We start from the raw sequence: 15,346 nt of genomic DNA, 5'->3' as shown, positions 1-15,346 counted from the left end.
GACGCACACACACACACTTGTACATACACACACAACAACCGCCATTCGCCACAAAGTGGTGTTGACATCACCACGACAATTGTGCCAGGCTATGTGCACCTTGAGGCCACGTGAACTGTCGAACGCCCGCTGGCAGGAGGTCATGGGGCAGACCCAGGTGTCAGGGGTCGACTGAGATGACTGGCTGATGCACCACCTGTGCCCCCTACTGTGCCAACTTGCTGTGATTTAGCCACCCGGCGCTCCGCTCATTGTGAGCGTCGCTCCTCCACCCTCCGTTGTTGTTGGAGGGTGACTGCCTCCAACTGCCCAGGAGCATCCTTCACAAGCCTCCTCCGCAGGGGCCGATCTTGACACCGCTGGTACCAGTCATCGGCAAGTCCACTTAGCTCCACATCCTCCTGTACCACATCACTCCATCTCTTGTCTAGCCCGTGGCACACCCGTTTAGCCCCCTCGATCCGGCTGAACAAAAGCTGTTTAGTCATGCGGTGGCTGGGCATGCGGGCTACATGGCCCAGCCAATGCAGCCTTGCCTGCCGTAGGAGCTCACTGATGGAACTTTGTCCAGATCTTTCAAGGATTTGTGAGCTCCTCACACAATCCAGCCTAGTTAAACCTAGGATGGATGGTAGGCAGGCCAGCCTAAACGTTTCTAACCGGCGAAGATGTTCCATTAGGGGGGTCCACGTTTCGCAAGCGTAGAGAATTAAGAAAATGACCGTGGCCGAGAAAACCGTGCAGAGGGAGACCAGGTAGCTTCCACACAGCGTTAAGCAACCGATGAAAAGATGTCGCTCGACTGATTCGGAGTGAGACCTCTGCTGTTAAACCGGAGCCGGTCATGAGCACACTGCCCAGGTATGGGAAACTCTCCACTCTCTCCGTAACTGGCCCATCACCAATTGTGAGTTGTGGGGGTGGATTGTCCGATGGTACAAAATCCCCAGGCAGGTGCTTAGTTTTGGTGGGGCTGATGGTAAAGCCCCACCTCTTAGTTGCAAGCTCCAGGTTCAGCAGCAGCACCTCCAACTCCTCCTCTAAGTGAGCAGCAATCAGCAGATCATCGGTATACATAACATAGTTGAGCAATCGGGAGCCATCCCTTGACCGCACCCGGGCATCGATCAGCCTCCCATTGTATCTGTAGCAGATGGAAAATCCTCTGGTACAGCCATTGAAGGCCTCATGAACTACGTAGTCAAAATAGATGTTAAATAATATGGGAGGCAGAGGACATCCCTGTCGCACCCCAAGGTGTGCAGGGAATGGCTCTGACTCCTGGCCACATAGTTTTACCCTGGGCCGCTCACCATCATGAAGGTCGTTAATGATCATGAGCAAAGGGTCAGGGACTCCGAAAGCATGAAGAACAACCCAGAGCCCAGGCCTACTGATGGTATTGTAAGGAATGACAGGGGCAGGGGGAGGAGCAAGCGAGGAGATATAAGAGAGAGAACGGGCAGGAAGAGAGATCTTGGCGGGAACGAGATTGAGACGGCTGGGGACAAGTGTGGACTGAAGGAAGGAATAAAAGATGAACCCCCTGCAACCTTGTGTGGGCTCTCCTTTACAGTAGCATAGGCCTTGACCAGGTAAATAAAACACACACATGGACTGACACGCACACATGGACCTACACACATGCAAAGAAATGGACTTACACTGACTCACATGGAGCTACACACACACAGCGACTAGCATACACGCACATGGACTGACACACACACACACATCGACTCACACACACAAGCACATCGACTCTCACACACAGACACATCGACTCACATGCACACACAGACTCACACACACAGACACATCGATTTACACACACATTGCTGCAGATATGCACATCGACCCACACGCACACATGGACTTAGAGACACGCATTATCATTGTGAAAATAAGTAACTTAATTTTAAAAAGTAGTTGTCTACTAACGCACACCACGCACACACATTGACTAACACACACACATTGACTTATGTACACACAGATCGGCGGTATGCACTGTTATCACGACAGCAGTGCATACCGACTGTGGTGGTACCTGCTTTCACTACAGCAGTGCACACTGACTGTGGTGGTACTCTGTGGAAGCATCTGCTAAGATATGTGAGGCCTACAAGGCATATTTCGGCATGCCTGTTGGGGATCAAGACAAACCCTGGGCACCTCATTTCACCTGCGAGCAATGCAAAAAAACTCTGGAAGGTAAGATGTAAAATTGTTGCTCCGAATTTTACGTTATAAAATTTGTTTTAAAATGTTTTATAATTTTAAATGTTATTGAAAAAATATATCATACATGAAAAATGTTGCAAGAATCTCCTACACATTAGTCATGGGTGATGGTACCTGGTATCACAACAGCAGTGCAACAGCAGTGCATACCGACTGGTGGTCTGTGCTTTCACGACAGCAGTGCATACCGACTGTGGTGGTGCCTGCTATCACTACAGCAGTGCATACGGACTTTGGTGGTACCTGCTTTCACTACAGCAGTGCATACTGAATGTGGTGGTACTTGCTATTATTACAGCAGTGCATACTGTTGTAGAGGCGTTAACTATGCACTGTTCGATAACCTGCATTGCCACCAGGTATAAAAGGGGCAGTGCAGCGTTACCTCTGGGTGCATAGCGGTTGGGGTCAGACAAAGTGAAGTGGATCGTAGCCACGGTTGGTAAGAACCAATCAGCCAGTTCCACGTGGGAATGTGTGATTGGTTATACCTGGCCACGAACGAGTATAAGAAGGGTGACCCAACAGAGCTCGGGAAGTTCTCTCCCTACACGAAGACCGAGCCCGGGCTGAAGACAGCTAGGACCCCGGACCAGCCTTCCAGCCCTTCTGAGGGCAAAGGCTTGGGTACCCAGTGGTCAGGACCCACCGGGCCAGCGGTGGGTCAGATAGCCTCCCCTAGGTCCCAGCCGGAGGACTCTAGAATGGCGGTAGACGTGTAAGTCCCGCCAAGCTAGGAGGCTGTACCTCCTTAGGCTAGGATAGCGGTAGACGTGTAAGTCCCGCCAAGCTAGGAGGCTGTACCTCCTTCGGATATCGGGTGAGGGGACCGGATACCCCTGTGTGTGTTAAGGATTGTATGAGTAAAGAATAACAATAAACAGAGTGTGCCTCCTAAGAAGTTTACTCGTCTTTATAAACACTACAACTGGAGTCAGAACTGGTTGGAAAATGGAAACGAGAAGTTCAGCCCACTCACCTGTGGAGACCGCCAACTCCGCTGAAGATGCCGGCTCGTCGTCAACTGCCCAGCCACTGGTTCAGCAGTCGGTCGCTCCTCCTGCCATGGGGGACGGACACCGGGCAGCACACAGCCGTCTCACCCAACTTCTGCATGCCGCTGCCTCCATCCTCGACAAGATCAGCTCGGAGGTCGTGGGCGGATCGAGTCAGCCGCCGGCGGATGTTCCCGCCATCGGCCAAGGCGACATTTTGACTTTCCTACCGAGGAACCACGCGATCCCGCCGGAAGCGGAAGCCAGGGGCATCCTGGGAACGCTGGGGGCCAATCACGACCCGCAGCGTGATCTGCGTGCGACGCTGCAAATTCAAGTTACTCAGCGGACGCCGCGCCATCACTGTACCGACAGGGTACAGTAGACGCTATCGGCCAGGCAATCACCGATCTCCGGCTTGAGACGATGCAGGCTGAGGAGGAGACGACGTCCGCCCTCCAACAGCGCCTGCCCATCTTCCGGGAATTCGCGTCTGAAGGGGGCGACTGGGTGGCGTTCCAGCGTCGCTTCCTGAGCCACCAAGAAATGGTGGGCTGGTCGGACGCACAGGCGCTCCGAGCGCTACCGGCCACTCTGGATGACGACGCTCTCGCCTCGCTCCTTACCATTCCCAGGCAACAAAGGGCGACTCTTCAATCGGCCCTCCGACGGATGTCCGACGTCTACAGGCCTCTGTCCGACGTCCGCAGCCAATTTTACGACAGGCGAAGCCGCCCTAAGGAGTCTCCGTTGGCATTCCAGACCACCCTACTTGCGATGGCAAGAGCGGGTTACCCCCGCATGGACGACAAGGCCATCGACGCCATCGTTCTCCAGAAAATGCTGGAGATGGCGCGCGAGCTGCGCATCGTCATCCAAGCGGTGGACGACGAGAGTATGTGCTTGCTACGAGCCGCTCGGAGCATCCACGCACATCTGCTGCTCCACACGGAATCGACCATCGCCACCTCGGCTTCGACTTTGGAGCCTGCCGACCGGGGCTTCATGGCGACCAGGTCAACGGGCCGGCGATCGTCCGACCACGCTGGTCGCCGCAATGACCAGCAGCGGGGACGGCCTCCTCCACGCAGCGACGTCACGTGTTTCAACTGTGGCCGACGAGGCCACATCTCCTCCGAGTGCCGTGTGCCTTGACGACGCTCCTCCGGATCCCGAGGCCAGGACTACAGGGCGCCCACGACATCGCGGCACAGTCAGGCAAGTCGCGACGCCTCTCACGCTCGGCCCCCATTCACACCATACACACCGCAACGCACCATAAGCAAGGCTCGCGATTCGGCGTGTGATGGGGGGTATTCCGTGGGTTCTTCACGGCCACTTGGACCTGGGCAGTGGTCTGAGTTGGCCCATAGGGTAGTCGCGGCGATGGCAGGTTCATCCGTGGTTGTCGGATCAATTGAGGGTGTGGAATTTCGTGTGTTGGTCGATACTGGTGCGTCGGCTATGATCATTTCTGATTTAATTTATAATATGCTGCCCGTGCGATGCCGCCCCTTGGAACGGGTTTCTATCCCGTGTTTCGCTGCTAATGGAAGTTCGCTGGGCATTATTTGGCAAATTCGTGCACAAATTTCGATTGGTGACATTAAATTGGCAGGGCCTATTTTGGTCTCTTCTTCCCTCGCCGTGCCATGTCTGTTAGGCACTGACTTTCTCACGAAAATGCCTATTAAGATCCTTGTAGATCAAGGCTGCATCAAACTCCCGTCGGGTCGACGGATGGCGTTCTTGCCCATACCCTCATATCTGCGCACGCCAAATGTCTCGGTGCAGGCGTTCGTCGCTAGCACAGTCCGCATTCCGCCAGGGACACAAATGCTCGTGCCCTTGCGACTAAAAAAACCGCTAGCTCCGAATGCCTCGGTACATAGCATTTTGCTGGGACCTTCAAACACAGCTGCTAAGGGGTTAGATTTGGTGGCTGTACAGACCCTCGTAGCAGTTGACAGGGAGCCGTTCTTGCAGGTTTTGAATGTCGGATTGTCCACAACCGTCATTCCGCAAGGAACTGTGCTCACTCACGCGACCCCGGTGCTGTTGGGAACCGGAGTCGTGGGACATGCGCATGACACGCCACAGGTCCCACCTCCTTCCGTGTATGCAATCGTCCGACCCTGAAAAAACCACAGATCACCTGTGTCTGCGCAGACACAGGTGATCTGTCTCTTCCGCAGCAAATTAAATTGCGCACTCTTCTGCGACAATTTTCGAATGTAGGAATAGGTTTGATATTGGCTGCACCAAGCTACTGCGTACCACATTGATACTGGTGACTCTGCCCCAATTAGACAAAACCTGTTTCGGCTTAGCCCGGCGGAGAAACAGCATGTTAAATTGGCCGTGGATGACATGCTGGAGGCCGATATCATTTCTCCCTCCACTAGTCCCTGGGGTGCTCCAATAGTGCTGGTCAAAAAGCACGATGGCAGTCTTCATTTTTGCGTTGATTTTCGGCGCCTAAATAAAATCTCGGTAGCTGACGCCTACCCTCTCCCTCGTATGGACGAGTCATTGGGTGCCCTGGCGGGGGCGCATTATTTCTCCACTTTGGACCTTCTGTCGGGGTTTTGGCAACTCCCCCTCAACGAAGCGTCAAAACCTAAGACTGCTTTTCGGACACCACAGGGCCTTTTCGAGTTTAATAGATTGACCATGGGTCTCCACTCGGCCCCAGCGACGTTCCAGAGGCTCATGGAGCTGGTTCTTGCTGGGCTCCAGTGGGACTCATGTCTCATTTATCTTGACGACGTCATCGTCTTTAGCTGCACGTTCGGCGAACACATCGAACGATTGCATACTGTCTTCTTGAAAATGCGGACCGCTAACTTAAAATTCAAGCCACAGAAGTGTCACCTTCTGCGTGAGTCTGTGCGCTATCTGGGCCACATAGTCAGCCGCTCAGGAATCTCTACCGACCCTGAAAAAACCAAATGCTTTCGCCAATGGCCAACCCCTACATCTGCGGGCGATGTTCGCAGTTTTATTGGTTTTGCGTCGTACTACCGCCGTTTTGTTGCTGGCTTCACGACGATTGCCAAACCGCTTCATGCCCTTACGTCCAAAGGGGTGGTGATTCATTGGGGGGATGCGGAACAGGCCGCATTCGACTCCTTACGGAACGCACTCGTGACGGCACCGCCCCTTGCATACCCCGATTTTTCCGTACCATTCGTGTTGGACACCGATGCTAGCAACACGTGGATTGGGGGTGTTCTGTCTCAAAAGATCGATGGCATTGAAAGGGTCGTTGCCTATGGTAGCAGAGTCTTGTCCCCTGCTGAACATAGGTACTGTGTTACCCAACGCGAGCTGCTGGCCATTGTCTTTTTCATTCAGCAATACAGGCCGTACCTGTATGGTCAGCATTTCACCGTGCGTTCTGATCATTCGGCATTGCAGTACGCTCTACGGGTTGACCAACCGTCCGGCCAGCTTTCTCGGTGGCTCGAAGTCCTTCAGGACTACGATTTCAATGTTACTTACCGTAAGGGTGCGCAACACACAAATGCCGATGCGTTGTCTCAGTGCCGATGTCGGATCATGCGGATACAACGGCCAGTGACGACTTGCTGGGGCTGACTTTGGCCGAATGGGGTCGGCACCAGAGCGATGACATGTCGTTGTTGCGGTTGCGTCGTCATGCGAATACGGCGGCTCCACGTCAGGGGAAATTTAATTCATTTGTCATGAAACGCGGTTTGCTGATGCATTGGTATGCTGACTTGTGTCAACATAAAATCCTCGTGCCCTCCGCCTTGCGATGTAAAGCCGTATGGGCAGCGCACGAGCGTTTATTACACCTGGGTGTGCATAAAACCATTGGGTTGTTGCGGTTGCAATTTTTCTGGCCGGGCATGCTGCACGATGTAACCGACATTCTAATGGGGTGCACCCATTGCGCACAACGTAAATCGCCGGCTAAACCAGTATGTCCACCCCTGCAACCCATTTCGGTGTCTCGTATAAACGAGTTGGTAGCTCTCGATATCTTGGGCCCTTTTCCTACTACGCCACGTGGTAATAAGTACCTTCTGGTTGGGGTGGAGTATTTTACGCGGTGGCCTATGGCCTGGGCCCTCCCCAGCCAGTCGGCAGCGGCCATCGTGGACGCCTTTGTTCAGGGCAACATCCTGGACAAGGGCGCACCAGAATGGTTGCTGACTGACCAGGGAAGACATTTTTCAGGAGTCCTGTTGAATGATGTGTGCCGCCTGTTGGGCACAAAGAAAGTGCGCACTTCGCCCTACCATCCCTAAACCAACGGCATGGTGGAGCACTTGCATAGAACTCTCACCGCTATGTTATGCCATCAGGTCGATGAATCCCACCTCGATTGGGACTTGCAGGTTCCGTGGGTCCTCGTCGCGTACCGCATGGCACCTCACGCGGCGACGGGATTTTCCTCGTTCTTTTTAATGTACGGCAGGGATGCTTTTCCTCCCGCCGACATTCGGCTGGAGATCGAACAGCCACCGCAGAAGTCCAAGCTCGTTGACCACTTGCGATTCAACCTCAGTAAGTTGGCCGAGGCACGGAAGGTTGCCATTGAGAATTCGGCTTCTCGCCAACGAGCAAATTTGAGACTGGACGTCCACGCATCGATGGACACCGGGAGATAGGGCGTGGCTTCACTGCCCCCAGGTGCCGGTGTCCACGTCGGCAAAACTCCTCAGGCCATGGCGGGGTCCGGTAGAGGTGGTTGAGGTCCTGCGTCCCCAATGTATTAAAATTCGCTGGGGAAGGCGTCGCTGGTTCGTTCACCCCTCTCGGTTAAAACCCTTCGTCATGCCGTGCGTCCCTCCTCAACACACACAACACGGGGGCCGAGTGTGCGACGCGTCCGGCGAGCCAGATATTGCTCCGTTGGTGCCTAACCCACAGTGCAGGCGTGTCATTCCTCCCGCAGATGACACGGGAGTGACGGCTCCATGCAGGCCACGTTCGGCCTCGATGGGCCATAGAGCATCAGGTGTCCCCGGGGTGATGCCTCAAGACCCACCGGATGCTCTTGCCCATCCTCCTCCTCCTCTTGTGCCGCTGACGAAGCCTACCATCCCCTACGATGGCCCCGCGAAACACACGCGCGCGCAAAATCTCGCCGTTTGTTATGATGGTCTCTTGCCTGTTCTATTGCCTTGTATATACGTTATGTTGTTAGGGGAGAATTTATATGGGTTTTTTTTATTGTTCTTGTTGTTCATGAGGCACACTCACAATTCTTCCATTGTTGATAATTTCGGAATTTCACATTGTTGCAGCCGGGATGGCTGGATCTTCCGAAGGAGGGGGTGATGTAGAGGTGTTAACTACGCACTGTTCGATAACCTGCATTGCCACCAGGTATAAAAGGAGCAGTGCAGCGTTACCTCTGGGTGCATAACGGTTGGGGCCAGACAAAGTGAAGTGGATCATAGTCACGGTTTGGTAAGAACCAATTAGCCAGTTCCACGTGGGAATGTGTGATTGGTTATACCTGGCCACGAACGAGTATAAGAAGGGTGACCCAACAGAGCTCGGGAAGTTCTCTCCCTACACGAAGACCGAGCCCGGGCTGAAGACAGCTAGGACCCTGGACCAGCCTTCCAGCCCTTCTGAGGGCTAAGGCTCAGGTACCCAGTGGTCAGGACCCACCGGGCCAGCGGTGGGTCAGATAGCCTCCCCTAGGTCCCAGCCAGAGGACTCTAGAATAGCGGTAGACGTGTAAGTCCCGCCAAGCTAGGAGGCTGTACCTACTTAGGGTGTGTGTTAAGGATTGTATGAGGAAAGAATAACAATAAACAGTGTACCTCCTAAGAAGTTTACTTGTCTTTATAAACACTACACTGATGGGTCCTGCTATCAGTACAGCAGTGCATACTGATTGGTGGTACGTGCTATAATTACAGCAGTGCATATTGTGGTGGGCCCTGCTATCAGTACAGCAGTGCATACTGACTGTGGTGGTACGTGCTTTCACTACAGCAGTGCATACTGTGGTGGGCCCTGCTATCAGTACAGCAGTGCATACTGACTGTGGTGATACCTGCAATGATTACAGCAGTGCATACTGAGTGGTGGTACCTGCTATCACAACAGTAGTACATGCTGACTCTATAGCGGTATATCATAGTTTCATAGTTTCATTTATTTGGTATAGCCCTGTGAGCCATTCGGCTCTTGAATCGGGTGCAACCGCAACAAAAAAAAAACATATAAAAGAAAACATCTTAAAGTGACTTTGTGCATGTGCAAACAGAAAATCCAGGAAAAAACATCAAAATATTCCTGAAATAGCACCGTACACCAACGCTGTGTGCAAAAATTCCAGTGGGATGCAAGTCAAACAACAACAAGAAAACTTATATTAAGGCCATCAGTCTAACTCCGTACTACAATAAACAAAAACATGTCCAACCCAAATTTTTTTTAGAAATAACCAAAATAAAGCCATAAATGCAATGTAACAGTGATCATAGGAACTGTGACCGAATTTTTAACAATAAACTACATACATAACATGTAACACCAAACCCTAGAGCCATAGCTGGCTGCATGAGTCACTCCACAAGCAACAGGAGCATCAGCTGGAGTATCACATTTTTCAATGGACTGTACAGCACAAACCACGAACCTGACAGAGTGGCGTGGTGAGGCCTAGTCCCGTGCAAAGCCCCCGGTCTTGCCTAGATTGCCCAGCCTGCCGGCTGGGGGCTAGACCGCTACCCCTCCCCACCATCCCCCCGGCCGTGCTACAATACAATCTAAGCACTATACAAATAATAGCTACTGACTTAATAGCAGTAACTGCACGCATTGGGGTGGGGAGAAGAGGATATCACACTGTGAAGAATTAGCATCAGCGTTGTGTATTTGTATAGCATTTTAAGGGGCCGTCCATAAATTATGTCACGCACCTGGGGGGGGGGGGGGGGGTCAGACATTTGGGCTGATGTGTGACGAGGTGGTGGGGGGGGGGGGGTGACAAATGTGACGTCACGTAAAAATGCGCAACATTAAATAAACAGATAACACGTTCTACTTAATTAAAGACTTTTTAATAAATGTTTTCTCCTACAACATCAGAATGCAGTGCCACATGAAATACGCACTACAATGACAATAAGTTTAAAGCAATTTGAAGCATGTTTTATGGTTTTGGGGGGGGGGGGCAGAGCTTTGTGACGTCATATTTGAGGGGGGTCTGACTTACAAAATCGCATGACGTCATTTATGGACGGCCCCTAAGGCAAAAGTACATTTCTCCCTCACCCCCACCAAACGCGTGTGACTTGGCATGGTCCGTCCCCCCCCACCGAAAGTGCGTGAGTTGGTATGGCCATGCGCGCGTATAAAATAATAAAATAAATAAAAATCGCACTAAACTAATTTAAAGGTGACAGACGTGAAAAAGGAATAGCGCTTGCCAACCGCGGGGTTTACGGCGTGGTACCTGGCAATTTTTTTTAACGTACACCCCAAACTCGCAAGCGCGTGAACACACACAGACAGACAAAAAAATTAGTTTATATGTAATTCCTGCAGTCACGAAAGTTTTAAATAAAAATTGGAGTAACTTCTAGAACATTCTTGAACTTTCCAGTAATATAAATAGTAGTATAAATACAGGGGCCTTAAGCCCACCAGTTCAGTTTAGTTCCAGCTGCCTAAGTGGATACATATCTGCATTTTTCTGAGATGGCATCAAAAGGCTGCTAGCATCCGGCAGACACATTTTGCTATGTCTGCGGCCAATTTATCAAGAGAAGAGCGAAAAACTACTCTGTGGAAGCATCTGCTAAGATATGTGAGGCCTACAAGGCATATTTCGGCATGCCTGTCAGGGATCAAGACAAACTCTGGGCACCTCATTTCACCTGCGAGCAATGCAAAAAAACTCTAGAAGGTAAGATGTACAATTGTTGCTCCGAATTTTACGTTATAAAATTTGTTAAAAATTTTAAAATTGCAAAAGTTTTTACAATTTAAAAATGTTTTACAATTTTAAATGTTATTGAAAAAATATATCATATATGAAAAATGTTGCAAGAATCTCCTACACAGTAGTCACGGTTGAAATAAGTGTGTTTTTGTAGGATGGTACAGAGGGGAAAAGAGAGTGTCGGGGAGGCTGACCCCCGTCTCCCCGCTCATCTGGGATCCACTGCTCCGCTCTTCCGTGTCCTGGGGAGGGTTACTGCTCACCGACTCCCCCCCCCCTTCGCTGCGGCCCCTCGGCCGCGGGTATGCCGCCGTGCACTTCTCGCACACGCTAACCAAAGGTCGCACGAATAATCTCACGTACCCTTGTACAAGTCCGCCGCCGCTCACCACACGCACACGCTAACCACGAGCTATACAGTGGCTAGCGCACACACGCGGGTAAAATACACGCTCGTGCGCAAACACAGGATACCACAACGAGAAGGCTCACAGCACCATGCACCGCTCTCCGCACTCGCAGGGACGACACAAGGTTCATTGACAACTGGCGATTTATTCTCCGCGAATAATGAAGCTAAACTACCCGTGTCAGTGTGGACCAGCAGGGCAGGTCTAACCTATCTCCTGGCGGTCTCGGACTCAATCTGTCCCGTCTCTCCCTAATCACTCTCCCTAAGGGATATTCCCCTTTATCTCACCTCTCTCCTGTGTACTCACGGTTCGATTCCGAGGTGCAGGAAGCCGCGGAAAGGCGAGGCTGCACGTAGTCCTTGCTGGGAATGGGGCTTGGCTGCGCTGCGACTTGTCTCAGGGACGATCCAGTAGCAGGCACGATGACTCCTCCGATCCTTGACTCCAGAAGAACCCGACTGACTTGCCCCTACCTTCCCTGCCCTTTTTATTGTCCCAACATCAAAGATAACGTGCCGCTAATCCGCTGACATTTCGTCCAATCAGGAGCCTCGGATTTCCTGCCCCTCTCTAATCGGACCGGTGCTCTGTCCGACGTCCGCCCTCCACTCCCCAATCAAGCACACACATCCTGCAAGGGGAGGGCCCCCTGCCTTCCCGCCGCTCGCTACTCCGCCCCACCCCCTACCTGCCTGCTGACCCGTGTGTGTTTTGGGTGTTTCCTATCCGCGGTGGCTCAGCAGCCCCGTCGTGACCATGTAATTACAACCCAAGTCACGGCGCCGCGGTGCACGTTAGCCTCGGGGGAGAGCAGCAAGTCAGAGAGCGAGGAAGACACATCCAGATGACAATTTCGGAGGTGGAGCTGAGGAGAGAAACCCATACTACTCCAACCAAAATTGGTCTCACCAAGTCCAATGCTGAGCTTTTGATGTCTAAGCTCAAGCAGTGGAACTTGTTGGATGAAAGTGTGCAAGTTGCAGATCAGAGAAAGCGTCACCAACCTTTTTGCAGCTTCTTCACCCGTCAAGATGGGCTCTGTTTCTGCCACAATGTGACCAGTCTGTTCGAGGCTAGAATCGCCTGTAACCAGAATAAGTGATGCCTCTTCATTGACAGCTCATCCAGGAGCCTCAAAGCCATGCTGCTCCATAATGGTAACAAGTACCCGCCTCTTCCCCTGGCTCACTTGATGCACCTCAAAGAGGATTACAACAGCATCAAGACCTTGCTGGACGCCTTGAACTATGATGAGTACGGCTGGGAGGTCATCAGAGACTTCAAAATGGTGGCATTCCTGATAGGTCTCCAAGGCGGTTTTACCAAGTTTCCCTGCTATCTTTGCCTTTGGGACAGCAGGGACACAAAGGCGCGCACTACCACAGGCAGGACTGGCCACAGTGGACCGAGTTCTCTGTGGGGAGGAACTGTCAAGTGGGAGCCACTGGTGGACCGCCGGAAGGTGCCGATGCCACTACTGCACATTAAATTGGGCCTTGTGAATCAATTTGTCAGAGCTGTAGATAAGGAGTCAGCAGTCTTCAAGTACCTTCAAGACTTCTTCCCTAAGCTGTCTGAGGCAAAGGTCAAAGCCGGTGTCTTCGTCAAACCACAGATAAAGATCCTGGAGTAAAATGAATTCCCAAAGAAGTTCACTAGTAAGGAGAAATTGGCTTGGAACAGCTTTGTCAGTGGTTCGTGGCTTCCTGGGCAATCACAAGGTCGAAAACTATATGGAGCTGGTTGCGACTCTGGTGAAGAACTATGGCACAATGGGCTGTAGGATATCTCTTTAAGTCCATATCCTTGATGCTTATCTTGATAAATTGAAGAACATGGGAGCGTACTCAGAGGAGCAAGGCGAGCGCTTCCACCAGGATATACTGGACGTTGAACGCCGTGACCAAGGACAGTATATTTGTATTACTTCAGTATAAATATATGCTAATTTTGATTCTTGTTGTTTTTTTCTGACTTATGTAAACGAAAAGTCACAAATTCGCGCTTTTTCTCATTGAAAATATGTAAATTTCAAAATAGCACTGTCCTGGTCACAAAAGCAAAGTTTGTGGGGAATAATTGCCATTTTCTATACTTTTTAGGCATAAGCAATTACGAAATAACACTTACTACCTAGGAACAAAATTTGTATTACATGTTATCAAATTTAATACTAACCTTTTTTTATTTTACTAGGTAAGGCCCACTGAGCTATGTAGCTATTTTTCAGAAGCGACCTGGCCACACATAGCCAAACGAAGTGGCTTATCACGTGGAAATCCATAGCAGCTACACTCTAAACGCATGCTTCTAAATGTGAAGGGAAAAAAACGGACCCGGAGAAAAATTTACGTGACCATGGGGAGAGTGAGACGCCAAATATACAGTAGGCATCACGGTCGTGATCGAACCCACGTCCTAGTATACCAGGCGAGGTAGTTAACATCTCCTTGCCACCGCGGCGCCCAGTATTTTCTCTTCCATGTCCATCGTTCTTCAATAATGAAGTCGGCATTACGCCGCCTTATTACTCTTCTATCGCTACGACCGTGATCTTCCCGTGAGCTTCACTCGTTTATTAATCCATGTTGAAGGAGGTTGGCTACGTATGGTTCGAACGAGGCTCAACACGCATACCACTGTCCAATTGAACCGCTGCAATGTAGGTCACAACTCACTCAACCTGCTTAACCCATTCACCTATACCATTCACCGACTCATTCTATGAACTCAACCACCAGTGGTCTGAATCACAATACGGTAATTCTGGTGAAATCCGACTGGTGATGAAGCTCTTTTTCAGAGACGTCCAGTCGAAGCAGGGGGTCTGCATGTTAGGTCATCTCACTTGCACTCATTACCTCCCATCGTCTTTCTTACCGCTTATATTAGTATTTTTTCTGCGAATGCCGTTACACGCGACTCGCAATTTTACAGCAACAGATGGGCTGCAGCTTAACATCGTCCTCCGAGCTCGTTCAAATAACCTTGCTCAATTGACGCGCGTCAACTTTTTAACACTACTTTAGCAGTCCTATTTATTGTGCCTTTGTCGGTTTGGATCTACTGGTGGGGGGTGTTTCTAAATAAAAAAAAATGCGGTAGTTTTTAATCGTCGAATTAAATATAAACCTTGACATGCTTTGGTAAAAGCCCAGCAGTTTCATCCACACGACGGGGGATGGTGGGGGCCATCGCTGCGGCCCACTCGTCACGGGGCGCCGCGGGGTTTCCCAGCGAGGCGAGCACGGGCGGGGCGGACGCGGTTACGTCGACGGCCGCAGCGCGAGCGCGGCACGGGAGGGGCGCGAGCATCCGGGGCCTGCGGTGGAGGCGGAGCATCCGGGGCCTGCGGTGGAGGCGGAGCATCCGGGGCCCTGATGAACACTGGGTCGCGGGGCGGGGGGGGGTGCATCGCCACCAAGACAAAGGTCCCCCCTCCCCCAGTATAGCCTCAACAACCTGTTGGGGCAAGTGCTGTTAGCGAGCAGGCACATCTGAAGGCCGCCACGGCACACGAAGGGGTGGCCAGCACCACGCCCGACCGCCTTTGTCTCCCTAGTGGCGATTGTTTTTACGCACCGCACCAGGTACTCATTTGAGGCTGAGTCGACCCGACGGGAGGTCCAGGACCGGTTCAGATAATAATAATCATTGGTGTTGGTCGTGAGCGGGGATCTAAATCGGCTCACGAAGTTCGGAGTAGCTCAGCGCGCAAACCGCGACCACCTCCATCCGGGCCTTTTGACGGAGGA

General features: G+C 51.7%; 1 long non-coding RNA gene across 1 annotated transcript in view; it reads right to left on the bottom strand.

Annotated features, from left to right (window-relative positions):
- Positions 1 to 15,346, bottom strand: part of LOC142929610 (uncharacterized) — a 23,499-nt gene extending 8,153 nt beyond the window's left edge. Inside the window, exon 1 of the long non-coding RNA XR_012945797.1 lies at positions 11,898 to 15,346. This is a non-coding gene — a long non-coding RNA (uncharacterized LOC142929610). The remainder of the gene's footprint in view (positions 1 to 11,897) is intronic.

This window comes from Petromyzon marinus, chromosome 32, assembly GCF_048934315.1.
Source record: "Petromyzon marinus isolate PM22_M1 ecotype Great Lakes invasive population chromosome 32, UKy_Petmar_22M1.pri1.0, whole genome shotgun sequence".
Classification (NCBI taxonomy): domain Eukaryota; kingdom Metazoa; phylum Chordata; class Hyperoartia; order Petromyzontiformes; family Petromyzontidae; genus Petromyzon; species Petromyzon marinus.
Note: the sequence above shows the minus strand (reverse complement) of the source record. Positions and strands in the feature narration are given on the sequence as shown.